Source organism: Varroa jacobsoni, unplaced genomic scaffold (assembly GCF_002532875.2).
Source record: "Varroa jacobsoni isolate VJ856 unplaced genomic scaffold, vjacob_1.0 scaffold_1437, whole genome shotgun sequence".
NCBI classification, from domain to species: domain Eukaryota; kingdom Metazoa; phylum Arthropoda; class Arachnida; order Mesostigmata; family Varroidae; genus Varroa; species Varroa jacobsoni.
This window is the reverse complement of record NW_019214339.1, coordinates 57,882-70,381: the sequence shown is the minus strand read 5'-3', so window position 1 is coordinate 70,381 and position 12,500 is coordinate 57,882. Positions and strand designations below refer to the sequence as shown.

Genomic DNA, 12,500 nt, shown 5'->3' with positions numbered 1-12,500 from the left:
TTTGATGACGCGTCGCTTCCTCGCCTTCTATTTTCATAGAAAACTGAATCTGAAGATATGCGTTGCCCCAAACTAGACTGGTTCCTCCGACTTCGAAAGCAAACAGCGACACTGAAACTCGTCATACGATGAGACGGCATTGACATTTTTTCTCAGTTGGGGTCGCGTACGCTGTATTGGTCAAAGTGTTGTGTCGCGCACGTGTGGCCAGAAACTGATATAGTAGACTCTACAATAGGCTTGCAAGTAATGATACAGAACGGAGCGCTGATGCGAAGCAGTATAGTACAGAGCAGACTAACTACAAGCACTGTTCTTTCCCACCGGTCCCTTTATGTGGACAAGCAGGCCAGCTATTGCCGCCGCTAGACTAAGCCAAGCAAGATTTTGTCTGCTACTTTGTGAAAGCACTTGATGCGGAAGTCGTGAATCGATAACTAGTTCGTTGGATTACGAGCATTATTGCTGCTACAACTACCCCAATTACACCGGTGAATGAAGGGAGAACACGTACACCCAACTAGAATGCTACCATTGAGAATCGTGTTGCTGCTGCTCAACAACGGCACTCGAGACGCCAGTCGTGTCAATGGTTGTGCTTTCGTCAAAGACTTCATTCTCTATCGGATGAGATTTGTCCGTAGGTTCGGCCCAGACGTATTTCGATTCGTTAGTCTACAGCCGCCTTCTAGGTTTACATCTGTCGGAGCTATCGGTCTGCGGCGCGAAGGCGCTTGGCAATCTTTTTGGCAGGCACACAAGCAAACAAGCAGTGTTTGAGAAAGGCTGAGAGAAATGCACTTGGCAGCATTGCACTGAATGCGGTAGGCACCGAACACGGGGACGATGCAAGTAATGAGCCCCGGTGCAACGCCATAGCGGTCTCACCATGCGACCGAGCTATATCGTTCATTGCATGATGTCCAAGCAGTTACCTGCCTACTACGGAACTCAGACAAGGAGCCAGCGGTTGCCAGCTGGTCGGCCGGCGTTATACGAGACACTACTTTCTGCGCCTGCTTTCGTCTGTTGAGTGTTTACCTAGGACAGGTAGTCGTTCGTCCTTGTTGTACAAGGCCGATAGCGCTAATCTTCTCAACGATGCAACCTATTTACACAGAGCATCATCACAAGCTAGCGACTAGCGTTAGGCTGTAGTTCTGAACGCTAGAGAAATAGATGCACTAAATCGGGAATGTGGGCTTCAGATTGGTTGGAAACGGGGGGTAGGACAGGGGGAGTCACTCTCCCATCAAGAGCTCCTATTGGACTTCGAGGCTTTGGCCGACGCCGCTGAACACGACTTGCACGACTTAGGCAACAAGGTCGGCAAAGCTAGGTCGACTGGGCCTGCATAGGCTTCTGCCTTCTGGCGCTGCTTACCTATCAATATCCAGTAAGCGGCCACAGCAGGGTGAAGTGAATAGGACCGTATCTAGTTAAGAGTCACTCTACAAACTCATAGGTGTACAAGATACACAAACAGCGAGCAAACTAGCTGCGCTGTACGCAAGCATAAACAAGAATTGACTCCACCGTTGTATACCGTCCGAATATGTACAACCTACAAGCTTGCGAAATGAAGCAGTAACAGCAATGCATGCTGTAGTATCGAGAAGGAGTATGAAGAAGGCGAATAGCGTCAAGCGCTATCTCACATAGTACTTACGTATGTTTGCCTTAATTACGCAAATTCTTAACTAATTTACGTTGGTCCTGCATATATATTCGAATACAAATCGTTATTGGGATAACCAGTGATAAGGAGAAATGGTCAGGCACTCAGCGATCTCAACCGCATTGCGCTTTACGCTCTCCTTTGTCTTTTGTTACTGTTATCCTCTCGAAAGCATTGGCTGAAAGTTATAGGAGTCCAGTCAGGTATCGATAGTTAGTTGTTACACCCTACTGCTATTTCTACATATGTATAACCTAACATTGATTCCAATGTTTTTCCATGTATTTTAATATAATAATAATGGCATGTGGTGCGCTAAAGATCGCTTGTTATGAATAAGAAATATGTAATAGTTCAAGGCAGGACGCATGAATTGGAACCGGACTGCACTAGATCAGCGGTGAGTAAGGGGAAAGGCGGTCCTGTTTAGGACCTCTGGCCTAACAGCAGTTTTTTTCAAGGAGAAAACGTCGACGGTAAGGGAACTTAAGTCTCTCTGATATATCATATTGTCTACGCCAGTTGCAGAAATAGCTGATTGGCTGGCTTTAACTAGGATGAGCTGGCTGGCTCTACGCTGTCGGTCTACTACTGGGGGTCTCTCTTTTGTGCCCACTTGCTTGCTACTTTTGTATTCCATAAAGACGCTCAAAATAAAGTTACTTGGTTGTACTCGGATTTGAACAGCTCGGTATCGATGTCGGTACCAACAGCCCTCCCTGGCCTATGTAGCTTCCGGTGTAGTGCCGTAAGTCAGCTGCAATCGTACCCCTTACGCCTCCACAACTTTCCCCTCGACTGTGGTGGCGGACGTACATCCGAAGCTGAATTAGTGGTTGTTGTGGCAACTGTCCGCATGTCTCTATAAAAATCACGTTGAGCATTGTACTGTTTGGTGTTATCTTGTATGTATATGTGAGTGTATATGTTATGCCTGAATAACAACGTTCCTATGCTGTTAGATATCGTTATCCACGCACGCTTTTTGTAGAGGAAATAAGAGACGCAGGATGCGCACTACCCTACCGTTTTTAAAAATCACAGAAGAAATCACGGTTATAGTAAAAGGAAACGGAGGTGTACAATGCAATGCCGAATTAACGACCAGATAGAACTGAAGAAACTAGGCAGTTATGTTACAGTCATACAGGAAGACACATATTCTTTACATACGCTCATACCAACAAACATAGCGGAGAAGTAAAAAAAAGCACTAAGCTTCATTAGTCTATAAACGAATTACACCGGATCTGCGTAACTCCAGCGATGGATCGCTTTATTGGTAAGCGGTTTAGAGTAGAGCAGACGAGAACTGCGAAATACTAATGACTGTTTTGGTAGATACCATTATAACACACGCTCAACGAACAAAACAAGCCGATCCAGCTCGCCTGTCTCGTTACCGCTGCCGCTAAATTTTAACGATGATCGTGGCGATTATAAGTTAACCAACTAGCGAGCTAGCTGCCTACCTTTTGCGGACCATGCGGTGGTCTTCTGTTGCCCACCGGCGAAATTTTGCCCAAAGCAGAATAGCCAGAGACAAGCCTGGCCATTTACTTGGAGGTCAGGGAAGCAGGCTCCACTACTAGCGAGATAGCCAGACAAGCAGGCTTTTTTTAGGCTTCTTGATTTGTGCGTTAGCTTCTGGAGCGGCCACGGCCCCGTTTTAGAGGGTAAGCTAAAGCAGAGTCTCTAATTGATTACGCTCGCAACAGACACGACGGCCCAGGTAGCAGGCCGACGGTATAGCTGCCACCGCTGGTCCTGCTGCAGCCATTTTGTTGACGATCGATGTCCAAGCAAGCGAGATCCTGCCTGCCGCGCCGTCAGCCCGAAGCAGCCCAGAAAAGACAAAAACAATACCGCCCCTAGTCTGTATCACAGCGAACCACTAAGAGACAGGGGATTTCCGACTTTTCTTGAGTTAGCTCGTTTCTCTTGTCAGTATTCCATCAGTAAAGGTTGTGTTCTCCTTTTTTCTCTTAATTCCCTTAGTCTTCATTTTCTTCGCTTTTGTGTGCCTCGTTGTCTTGTTCGCAGGCCTGTCGTCTTTTTCACATGGTTCTCACTCAGTCACTCACCCAATACAAGTGGTCATGCGATCACTTGGTGGGCGGCAGGCAGGCAGGCGCTGGCCGGAAGGTGGACAAGACGGGATACCGCCATCAATCGTTACTACCGCTAATCGCATTGAATTGCATACGGAATGCAATGAGAGAACTGCGGCGGCGGCTGCCGCTGTAGCATTAGACACGGGCGACTTTTATATCTGTCAGGACAACAAGAGAGGGAGATGAAATGGCCGCTAAACGCCGGAGCTGCAGGTAGCTCATGCTAGCTTTGGTTTAGGCTTGTTATATGGGGAGATAAGTTGGGTTGGGTAAGTTTTGGTCTCATCTGCTGATTAATGGGGAACAGTTTGAATGCGCATTCGTGGGAGGCGGGGAGAGGGGGGCTGCATCCAAACAGATTCACGGCACTGTCGTCGTAGTATTGGGACAATGTAAGGAGAAATGTCAATGTTTCTAGTTATCTACTGCTGTTTCATACAGTTAAGCATCAGAGATGGAAAAGTCAAGCATCGCAAATCGCAGTGAGCATCAACGCGTCTTGTCGTCATTGCTGACTTTGCCCTGGGGACAGTGAACCAAACGATTGCAACGAATATCTAAATTCGTAGCTAAACAGCAGTAGCGACAGCAAGATACACGATTTAACGTACCGACATCATGTTGACAGAGTGAACCGCATTATGAGTGCAGTTTGCCAGTAGTAAAAAATTGACAAGGAAAGAAAGGCAAGCGAACAGGGGATGCATCTCTCTGAGAAATATCACCGAGCTAACACTTTTTACACGATAAGGACTATACCATGTGGCCAGTTAACACGTTTCTCGAACGACTCATTTGACGGCAAACATATGCATGATATCCTGACAAGTCTGAACATGTGGACAGATGACTGTCAGTATCAGCTGATTAAGTACGTCGAAATACGTGATTTACCTATGTAAGCTGGTGTTTACATAATTATCATTTTCTTATATATAGCACGTCTATCTGCACTATGTACCACTGATGGCTCAAGAAGTCTCTTTTGTATCACTTGTACCGTAGATAGAAAAGGGTCCCGGATCACTAACGTCGAGTGCTTGAAACCATTAATATATTTAGTAGTGAGCACAAAAAAGCGATCTCTGTGGAAACATTTCCAGCTGGTGAAAGTTCCATCTTAGAAGTGTATACCGCTCGCCTGAGAGAAATTTTGCAGTTTGTGTGCGTCAATGTTTGTGCATTAGCTGAAGATGATGACGCCGATGCCACTACCCGTGACGAGAACGGAAACAACATCGATATTGTATCATGTATCGATAAATGGAAATTTCTGCGATCTCATGCCTTTACTAGCCTCCTCTCCCCTCAAGCATCAGCGCAGCTCTTCAGTCCACTACAGCGCTCTGCCGCAGCGCGTTGGATTTCTCCCAGCAGTACGCGACTGAAAGAAAGCTTGTTTTCTTTTTACCCTCGACTACCAGCGGGAGGATCACCGCTATGCCTACGTATTCGATTTAACTTGGAGTAGCTAGAGGAAGAGACTTTACGCAGCGCTGAGATGGTGGTAGTTTCTACTGCCTCTGTGTTATTCTTGCTGCTATTGCTGTTCCTCGACCCCCTTCATGTTTGGCACTTTTCTTATCTCTCTTTCCCTCAGTCGGCCTTACACGCCGTCATAAAAAGAAGTCACTAAGTTGGTCTGCTAGGCAGCCATTTAGAGAACCTATTCAGTCCCCTTGTTGGAAAGTTAAAGGCTGGGCTCTACCGCTGTCGCTGCTGCTCCCCACGGCTGCTACCCCAAAGGGGGGCAGTAGTGAAAGAGCGATAAGCGAGTAGTAGCCTCACCGTTATAAAACGAAGAACAGAATTCAATTTTTCCACTGTTTCCCAAAATCGCAGCAGAAAGCAAAATAGAGGAGGAATTCGATGTAGGGGCTGTAGGATAAGCTAAGCGATTGTCTTGCCAGCCTTTCAGCGTTGCTCTTCAGCCTTGTATCAAACGTTTTTTCCTTCATTCTCTCCGGCCAGTTTTAGCAGTAATGTAAAGATTATAGTAGTAGATAGCAATAATAGTAGTTGGTAAGCAACGCTTCCCTGTGTTCGTCCCTTTCCTTCTTTCTGACGAAGCGAGAGGTAAATTCACAGAAAAATGAGACAGGCCGAGTTTCTTGTTTCTCTTTTGCTAGCTTTTTTTTTGCTGGCCCTGATTTTTTCTCAGAACGGATCGACTGGATGGAGTATGTTCCTTTGCTGGTTAACCTCTGCTTTCAGCCAGCAGGTACACGGTCTGTACTAGTTAAACAAAAAAGAAGGTGAAAGAGGATCAGGATGAGAGAACCCCCTGTTGAACATATACACACGACAAACGGCGAAATCAGCCAGTGCAAACCAATAAATAGGCAAAATAAAGCATACATATCATATAGAAGCTGGACAATGTTGACATTACAGAATGGCGTGGACAAACTGCTCCAGCTTAGCTAATGACTAATTGAACCAGGTCTGCGTTTTACATTAGCGCCGCGTCACTAACGTAAGAAAAGGATTTCTTCGTCGTGACATTTTTAACAAGCAGGCGTGAATAGCAAGCGTGTAAACTCTAAATGCAATAAAATTGATACGTATTAAAACTAAAAGATGATTCAGAAAAGGTAAATAAACGTGTCGCGGACTACCTATAATTTCAGCTTGGTTTGGGTATTAAGATTTTAGCAACAGCCTACAATATAACAGACGTGGACCCTGTTAAATACGCTCTTCATGTATAATCCATATATATTAAGGACACCACTATATAATAGGCTCAACATAATGTTGCTTCGTTATAACTATACTAGGATTTCACGGAAATGTTGCCGAACTTAAGATAACGATATGATCATGTTTACATGGGTAGTCTTGGATTCCTTTAATGTTTGGGCCTACCAACAGACCGAGCGCAATACACCTGGAGCGTGCTGCAGATCCTCCGGCTTTGACAATACTAACAGAACTCCTCAGAACTCTAGAATTATTATGCCACAGCCGTGTCGAATGCGTTTAGGACCCGGAGATGTAATCAGCGTGAGCAAAAAATAGCCGCTGAAATATATTAAGGAACAGATTTCTCCATTAACATATGGGCAACGGCTTCGGTCAACAAGTTCGTCATACATGATTAAACATGCAAACATAACTTCTAATACAACGCAATACATATAGAAAGTAGTTAATAAATGTAAAAAAAGTAAATGGAACAAATTCAGTTAAAACTTTGCTAGGGTGACGACGTGTTCTCATCAGGAGCAAGTACCTGTATCAGTCTTCATTGCAGTGCGTTAGCAGATAACATCTTGATTGATAATCTATGCAGCGGGACATAGTTTACGAACACAGTTAAGCGTACGATGTGAAAAGGAAACAGATTTAAGCTAAAAAACTGTGCGAAACTGAGACTCCTATGTAAGCGAGCCATGAAAAACCGTATCCCGTACACACTTCAGTACTTCGTATTAGATAGCGAAACTACCCAGAAGGCGAGTTGTTGTTTCATCAGCAGGATCGCGAGAGTCTCGTTGAGTGCTGAATGTAAATAAAAAAAAAGTTCCGCTCAGCGTTCGAGAAGATATCTACATGGTTATCGTTTACATGATACAATGGTAGGTATTTAAGAATATTACTTGTTTATGTTCAGGAATTCTTCCTATGTTGATCTATGACAAATGGCAAATATCAATATGTCGTGCTGTCGTCTCCATTGCAGTAACGTGTCACCTCAATTACATCGCCCACAGACCGAGAAATAAATTCTACTGCATCCTTTTAGTTAAGGTAGCAAAGACGAAGCAACAAAAACCGTCGTTAACTGTTATTGAAGGACTACAATATGTTCACGAGGGCCCGAATAGCGTCACTTTAATAACAGTATGAATTCCGTGGGGCCGGATCGTATTTATTTGACCTCTGATCTGACGAAATGTAGCATTTCGTACATAGAAGCGAAAAAGTTCACATGTTTGTCCCGTTTCACTTCGTAGCATTCCAGTACAAGTAAGATTAGAGTACATCTTGTACCATACGAGTGTCAGCGTACGGTGTATACATGCTTCTACTGACCGTCTTGGCTGTAGGATTCGGTATAAATGAGCGTTTGTGTATGAAGATTGCTTGCAATATTTACTGCTATGATCCATAAATTACTTAGAATATGAGGCCAGTCTGCCATGATCATTTCGGTGGCGGAAGGCTTCGATACAAAGAATTGCGCGAGCTTTTTTCCGACTGGCTGGCCCACCGTTATTCTTAGCTAGCGACTCTAACCAATAAGACAAGGGCGTTGGCTTGATCTAGCGGCAGTGACAATAGTTGTGGCTCACAATCGCTGCGACATATATAGGCGATTATTCGGATCGACGTTGTGTATAATATAAGCATGGATCGCGGACGAATTGCGACCGGCCATTTTACCCGCCCCCTATAGTTCTGTTTACCACAGCTGAAGTTGCTGCACGTTAAATTGTAGACAATAATGACTTGAAGTTTACCGCGAGTATTATGTCTCATCTCGTACAGTATACAATAGCAATTTATTACTAAAAAATGCAGAAAAATGAGATAGTACGCAATCTTATAGTGCGTACTATACTCCATATTTGTCATCATCTATGTGGTTATATCACTGCTCCAACTGTCATTAATCCCGAAGTGTAGACGTTGGTATGTGTCCTTATTGTAGAAATCAACATATCGTACGTGTCGCAACGAACTATCTACCCAGATGACTGATTTTCATACCGCACTAAGTAGGCCAATAGGTCCTCAACGGAGCTAGGCTGTCACATTTAGATCATAGATTCTGCTTGTATGGAATGACCCGCAAGTACATGTACTCAAAACTATAGGCACGTATGCACTCAGGTTTTGCTCAGCTAAACTTCCATCACGCGATAGCAACGGTTTTTGCAGAAAGACTGCAGTGGAGAAAGCCTATGGTGGATCAAAATTGGCTAAAAAAGCAGACATGCTTCAAAGATGGAGCTTTGTCTTCAGAATGGCGTAAATCCATTTTTGCTGTTGCCCCTCCAGAAACAATGGATGTGACGTTTGCTAAAGCACGGAGATCCGAAAATGTAGTCCAGGTCCATTAACAGCACAAGAAATACTAATTTTGTTTAGTATTTTTTGGCACTTTAACAAAGCAACCGATAGACATAGTTAAGCTCCTATCTCATGCGTCACCTCGCGTATCCACCACGCCATATTCATCATTTTAACGTAAACGAAATTTGCTTGAAAGGAGCCAACCAACATATGTTAGAATCTAATACCTCATTGTCTATTATCGATAATGTTACTTCGATTCAGCCAAGATCCGTCTACAGGGAAAAGAGCCTTCCGCGACGCGGTATGATGGTCAGCGAACAGTTGGCATGACGAAGGTTATTAATATCACCATTATACAATCGTTGTTTGCTTGATGTTACACGATCTTTGTGTTGTTTGCATTGACTTGTCCTGCGTAGCGTATTATTGTCCTCGAGTTTCCCTCTTCCTGCCCATTCCTATAGGCAAGCTTGTATTTCTCGTTAAAAGCTGACGATAGATATTATAGATAGCTCTCAACCAGAAAGAACACAGAGACGCTGCTGGCAAAAGTACCAAGCATTCGAGTACGGGGAGTAGGGGGGGGGGGGGTGTAGTGGTGCAAGATCTGCCGTTTTGATGTAAAACATTCACACCGAGATAAATGCTGTCTTGGGTTTTTGAGTCGGGGCCAAAGAGGAGTCTAAGATTTCGAGTGTTAGTCTTTGCAAGGGCATATAAAGGGGAGGAGGAGGAGGCAAATGGGGCAAACTGAGAGGGAAATGCGGGACACGACCAGAGCCGTTCCTTACACGGTAGACGTGACATAGCTTGCGCTCTGTAGAGGAAGCTCAGCTTTCACAAAGGTGTAGAAGGAGATTGAATGGGGACTATCACAGCACATACGTACATACATAGAGTACGTTGTGTGGTTTTGGGACTCTTCATCATAACCTTCTGTTGCCATCGTTCTTGCGAATTCTCCATGATTCCTCATGTATTATTTCGCTTGCACTCGCCATTCCAGGAAATGGAACAGGCCGCGGCCATTTAAATGAAGAAACAAAGTAGCAACGAAGTAAAATTCGCGCGTCGATGGCTCTTCGACGGGTCGGCTGACCGTATCAAATCAGATGACACAGAACGTAGCGGCAATTGATCCAATAGAGTGAAACTTGTCGTCAAGGTTCGTTATAAATTGTTGCCAAAGAAGTTTCATCACATATATTGTATGATATGCATAAATATTGATGGGAGAAGGTCCTTTTACTGCTGTTGCTACTGTTATCTACACTGTTTTTGGATATTCATTTTCTCTACGACCTACGCATATCTATTCAAGCATGCTACAAAATTATCTTCGTTTAGCTAATAAGCCTATATGGAGAGAATCGCACAGGATATTATGACTATAAATTAATATTCAGCCTGTGAAAGTCTCGAGGGGGGAAGGGGTTAGCGTTCAGTGTTAAGATGTTGCCACTGGTAGAGAGGTCTTAAGTCTAAGGTGTAGAGAAGGTGTAGCCTTATTACAGAAGAACGCCTGAGTTCATTTAAAGGTACGTATAAACCACATATTCCTCGGTGAACTGAAGACAGAAGCAAAGGCGCAATGCAAAAGTTGTCTGTTATATATATATATATGGTGCATGCGGTTTTGTATTTGTTGTTAAATAATGGCCGTTGCTATCTATTATTTCTTCCTCGTAATGTTCACTGCTTCTCTTGTGTTGTATAGAGCTTTTTAAGCTGCTTTTTTTGGCTGTACAAGGTAGTCAGTATAGTTTTTCCCGAAACACAAAGGTGTGCCTTAAGTTCGGATCATAAGGGTCCGGAAATTGGTCGAAAACGAAGTGGATTGTAGAGTCGTAATAGGCCACAAAAACAAGCTAAAAGGCATTTGTCACACGGGTGCCAGTTACCCAAAAGCCAACAGGTGTTGGTCGACGTGATTCTCATCAAACCCAAAATATCATAGGTCATGTTTTTTAAGTTGAACCTGGCAAGCCAGTTTTAAATGCTACCTCTAACTACGGAGCTCTCGTCACGCAGGCTACCGCCTATTTCAGATCGCTCCGGCTGCTTTTAGCCGCAATGAAAATGAGCAATAAATCTCAAAAATGCTCTTTTTTGCCGTTAGACATAACATGACGTTGAACCTCCTGAAAACTATATTTCGCGATTTACACAACAGCCTTGTAGAGAGAGCTTTTCAGTGACATTTACGCTTGACTGTCAGCAAACAAAAAATTAGACAGGGGAGAAGTAAACAAGGATGGCCATCACTCCTTTAACAACCTGATAGATTTCAGGTTAAGGTTGTTCCTATTGTTGCTGCCGCCTCACGCTATTGCCTCCATGGGTACAGTTCGTAGCAAAGTGATCTTAAGATTCCCCGTTCACTCTTAGAAAGCCCACAAGCGCTCTCAGTAACCACTCAGGAGAGTATTATTAAATTACATTAGATTAGGTCTCTAGGGCCTGCGAGTACCTGCGAATATGTAGGTAGTAACGTCAAACTCCGTTAGCCGTCGGCTATGGTTTCAGCTCGAGTTGCTCCGAGTGCTGTTTGTGCCGTCTGCAGCGAAAGGTCCGCATTGGATTCCAGTGTGGACTCCTGTACGGCCAGACTAGAATATGTCTGTCTAGCCGTTCAATATGTACTCAATTGATTCTGCTCGTCAACGGCTAACTCGGTCTCCTGGTCAGTAACGACTGGCGTGCGTTTAGCATTCTCAATTATGCTAATTGCAGCGTTCACCTGTTGGATATGGCAATGGCACGGTGTAAAAGACTCAGGATCGGATAGTCGCCGTCACTGTTGCCTGGAAAAGTAAGAAAAACGCGATTTACTCAGTTATTGACTGATCCATCCCGAGAAAAAACGACTGCTGACGTAAGATGATTCGGCTGACCGTCATCGGTTATCGCCATCATGCTATGGTTGCTAGATGAGTACGTAGAGCATTGGCTAGACCGGGCGAGTATACCCGACTTAGACCCGCAAAAGATCAAAAGAATGTAAAAATGCACGAGACAATTCGTCCTTGCACACTAAATATATTACTGCAGTAGATGTTATATAGCATGGTAAATAATGGGAACCTGCTTTCAAACGGTCGAATCTTCCCAGCAGCGTGTCTAAGCCCAGTTGCAAGCCTTTAGTTAGTAAATCAACAGGTTTTATTTTAACATCGCAAAAGAACGTTATTTTCACTACGAGCGATTACTAAACCTGTGGGTCATTCAGTCAATCTGCCGCTCAACTACTACTGCTACTAATAGATGGTAAATGATCGACGACAGACAACTTCTATACGGAGACCCGTTTCTAATAGCTGGGGTTCACATTTGTTTTATTTGTTTCTTCGGCTTCTTTTTGTCTGATCAAGAAGAATGACTGTCATTGCAAATGTTTAATACAACAATCCTGATAAGATAACAATCGTATCAAAATCATAACTCGACTAATGGTCTAGCAGTATTTCATATTGTACATTCGGCCGGCTCGTCGATTGTTGAATACAAGCGGAACCTCTATGATTCCGCTTGTATTTTTTAAAACCATTATAATGTACATGTGCTGTGATACTGTGAAATGCTTCAAATACAGGGAACATAAAGATATTAAGAAGCGCAGCATTCGTTAACGTCGTTACTTGCTCAAACGCTGGTTAATCATTTAGAGAAAACAACCTCTATAT

General features: G+C 43.9%; 1 long non-coding RNA gene across 1 annotated transcript in view; it reads left to right on the top strand.

Annotated features, from left to right (window-relative positions):
* The window catches only part of LOC147752169 (uncharacterized), a 49,706-nt gene that overhangs the window by 13,811 nt on the left and 23,395 nt on the right, over positions 1 to 12,500 (top strand). Inside the window, exon 2 of the long non-coding RNA XR_015314825.1 lies at positions 9,824 to 9,982. This is a non-coding gene — a long non-coding RNA (uncharacterized LOC147752169). The remainder of the gene's footprint in view (positions 1 to 9,823; positions 9,983 to 12,500) is intronic.